The following is a 3,982-nucleotide window of genomic DNA, read 5'->3' on the forward strand; positions in this document are numbered from 1 at the left end:
CGCTCTCTCTTTCTCTCTCTCTCTCTCTCTCTCTCTCGCTCTCCCTCTCTCTCTCTCTCTCTCTCTCTCTCTCGCTCTCCCTCTCTCTCTCTCTCTCTCTGTCTCTCTCGCTCTCTAGCCGCTACTTCTGTATTCTTATTAATCTGAGCTACAGGTTGCGGTTAACAATAGTACGCTGCCGATAGCGCGTCATCGTGACGTCACCAGGTCCGTAACCAGCCGACCAGCCGAAATAAGCGCATCACGTGGGCATCACGTGGGCATCACGTGATACCAGTGTAGCTGTGCTACCTCTTCCCCAGAGCTGCTATGTCACCATCTTACATGCGTGCCATGCGTGCGTGTGTGCGTGCGTGCATGCGTGCGTACGTACGTGCGTGTGAGTTTATGTTGACCTACACGGGACTCGGGTGATGTCTTCGCGAGCTGGTGTGGTGGTGTAGTGCGCATGTGCGATACGTTCTCGTTCCCCCCGTGGTAAACGCTGGGTTACAACCATAAAAATAATAATATATGTGACCCCTCCAGCAAAACCAGGATTAAGTAGGAAATTCTACAAATTGAGTGAGCTGTCTGTGCATATCTGAATAGATAATTTAATTACCTTGAAAATGATATATAATACTTGGCTATATCTAAAGAATTGACCGATCTACAGCAATTTGAAGATGGGAAACCGACTTATTCCGGAATATGCAGCTTTTGAGATAAAGCGTTCCGGGTAAGGGATAAGTCGGGGATGAGCGGTCAAAAAATTTTCACAAAAAAAAAATTTTTCAAATTAAAATTGACCGTAATAATCTAGAGATATCTGAACCTATATATCCGGATTAAATATGCACTTAGGAACTTATTTTTGTAAAAATCTCATTTTTGTCCAGGTAGGCCATTTTCAGCATTGACATGTGTGCGTGCTCATTACTCAAAACAACGACTTGCGACTTAGTCCGTATTATGCTGGAGCGGGTCACATATATATTATATTCCTATGGTTATGGCGTTCGGAGGTATGCGCCAGTAGCGTACGGATATCACGTTACCTGTCGTGTAAGCGGCCATGTTGCTATTCGATATTCCTACAGGCAGTTCGTGTGCGGCGATGGGCTGTGGCGTATTCCTGACAATATAATTGGAGTCGCTATAGTCTCTAAACATGCCACGGTATGAGCAAGATGGGTGCATGATCTTTTCGCTCGGTGATTCATTACGGAAGATAATCAGGATGCGCAGTAAAAGAAAAAGTACAACACGCGCGATGACGTGACTGCGACATCGTCGGAAGTGTAATTCAATATATGCGTGAGAGACTTATGCGATTACGCCCCCCTCTCCTCCAGCTACACACACGCAAACAAAATAGCTACATACAGTCAAACCTGTATATAAGATTCACTTTCGGGAAATCAGAACGGTGACCTTTATAGACCGTTTTGCGTTCTATACTGCATAACCGCCACTGAAGGGAAATTCCAGGCGGGACCGTTATAGAGAGGTGTCACTTCTTCTATTAAGGTTTCCGCTAACGTAGGTTTCACTGTATGTCGAATCGCGACGTGGCCGTTTGCGATGAGAGCCCTTGCGCATGCGCACCGCATCTAAGAAATGTGTGTATGTGCGTGTGTGCGCGTACACGCGCGTGTATGTGTGGCGCACTGGTAGTGTACGAGCGTATGGGAAAACTGTTGTCATTTAGCGTACGGGAATCCTGAAGACATTCATGCTCGTGTCGAAACATCGGGGACAATGTAGTGTAATAGTAGTAACATGTTCTATCTCTCCCGCACTGTGCCGCTATTCCCGTGTTAAATGTACGCCGGTGTGTCGAGGCATATAGCTGAATGTATCGGCAAGCAGGCTGCGGTGACGACGCTTACGATGCCGGAAGTAACTCGCTAAAGTTCCGGCGAACGGGGCTGGAGAACGATGGTGGCGTTTCTTGGTGATCTCTCTTTCGTGTGTAATATCTACGATCATTCACTGTATCCCTCCATCTAATGGAGATGTTTGTAAATATTCGGCCTTTACAATTTTACGTTGAGGTGCAATCGTTTATTAGCGGCGGCTGAGAATGAACGTTGGGCTAGTCAGCTTACGGTGAGCTTGTGAAAACACTGGTAAATAAAACATTGCTTACTTTTTTCACAATAAAATTCTCGTCCGTTTCCGTTTTTGACTAGAATATTAAGTGACAACAACAACAACAACAACAACAACAACAACAACAACAACAACAACAACGACGACGACGACGACGATGACGACGACGACAACAATAATAATAACAGCAAAAATATTAATAATAACAATAACAACAGCAAAAACAACAACAACAGCAAACAACAGTAGCAGCAGCAACAGCAGCAACAGCTACACGTCCGTTCGTTGCGCTCTACATTTATATTTCGTTTTTAGGTTCTCTTATTAATTTAGTTTAGTCTTGTAATAGGTTCATCGAATTTCATGCACACGAGTGCCGTCGTCTTCACGTTCAGGATACACAAAGCGAGGCTGCTGCCATCTTGTGGAAAAAAAACAAGGGGTTCGTCTGTCTGGTAACATACGCGTGTTCTATGAGAATGATTCGGTTACCGTCGGGTATGGTGACAACTATATTATACACCCAAACGCAGCATTCTGTTGGCATCACACGCAATGAAGTAGACGGCCGGTCTCTCATTTCCATTCGCGTTTGATATTCTACAGTTCACATGACGGTGAAAATTATATTATATTACATTAAATTATATACGCGAATTGAGAGTAATTTCTACTGCTGCATGTTTACGCTTGTGGTCATCATGTAGCGGGCATCCAGCCCCGCCGCCGCGGCCTGCAGGGTAAGCCGGCAGGGCAGTGGCCGTGACCGCGTAAGCCGCCTTGCATGACAACTTTCGACCTCCTTTATCGCAGAAATTAAGTCGCTCTAATCGGGTTACGGCCGCGATCACACACCTGCCGAAACTTACATCGGTGGATATTGACTGCCACACGCGCTCGCGCGACTACGTGTACTTGATCGGGCCGTGACGAGACGGGGATCGTCTATTAAGCATGACGTAATGCGGTTTACCTCACGCTCGCATTTTTTGTGTTCGATACATTTCACGTTGGCTTCTCGGTTGAGCTTAACGAATTCGAATTCGTATTAAATTGCATTAGAGCGGAATAAAATTTGGCATGCAACGCGTAGAAGACCTATGAGCATTTATATCTAAAAAACTTAATATATTACAGGGTATTTGTCTATTATATCAGGAGTAGATAATAGGTCTACATATATACAGGATAGCACATATATATAGCACATATATATAGTATAGCACAGGATATATGTAGATAGAACATAGATATAGGATATAGTTCCCTATTATCTACTCCTGATTATATCTAAATAAGGTTTCGTTCGGAGAAATACAAAGAATAGTTACCGACCCACCTCAGCTGTGTCAAAACAAAAAAACTTTTGAACCGCCCTAATGGTCCATGAAACCCAAAACAATACAATTCCCAATCTGACAAACTGACAAAGAAAGAGCATCAAGTAAGTAAATAAATTAGTAAACAATTCGATGATATGCAATATTCATGCGAATTTAGAGTGTTTATCCAAATTGTGCATATGCCATGGGCACTTGGGCCGTTTCAATACTGTACAAACTCACAGAAAGAAATGGTCCTAATTATCTTTGGTTGTTGGCAGGCCTGTTGTATATGGACGCCATCTACTGGTGTATTCCATCTAAAGCATGCCCTATGTTGCCATAAAAGAGCACGTATATCAATATTGAAATCAATATTGATATACGTGCTCCGGCCATACCTTGTACCTGACAGGGAATGTTATTTCTACAATCTACATGCGGTACCAGTAGTCCTCGCTCATGGTAGGGATTGATGTTTCCAGTTTCTACCGCCGCCAGCCAGGAATCGATGGGTCCGCTGATCAGTTAACAGCTCGAGTACTACCTAGCAGAAAAATCCA

This window comes from Priapulus caudatus, unplaced genomic scaffold, assembly GCF_000485595.1.
Source record: "Priapulus caudatus unplaced genomic scaffold, Priapulus_caudatus-5.0.1 Scaffold360, whole genome shotgun sequence".
NCBI lineage: Eukaryota > Metazoa > Priapulida > Priapulimorpha > Priapulimorphida > Priapulidae > Priapulus > Priapulus caudatus.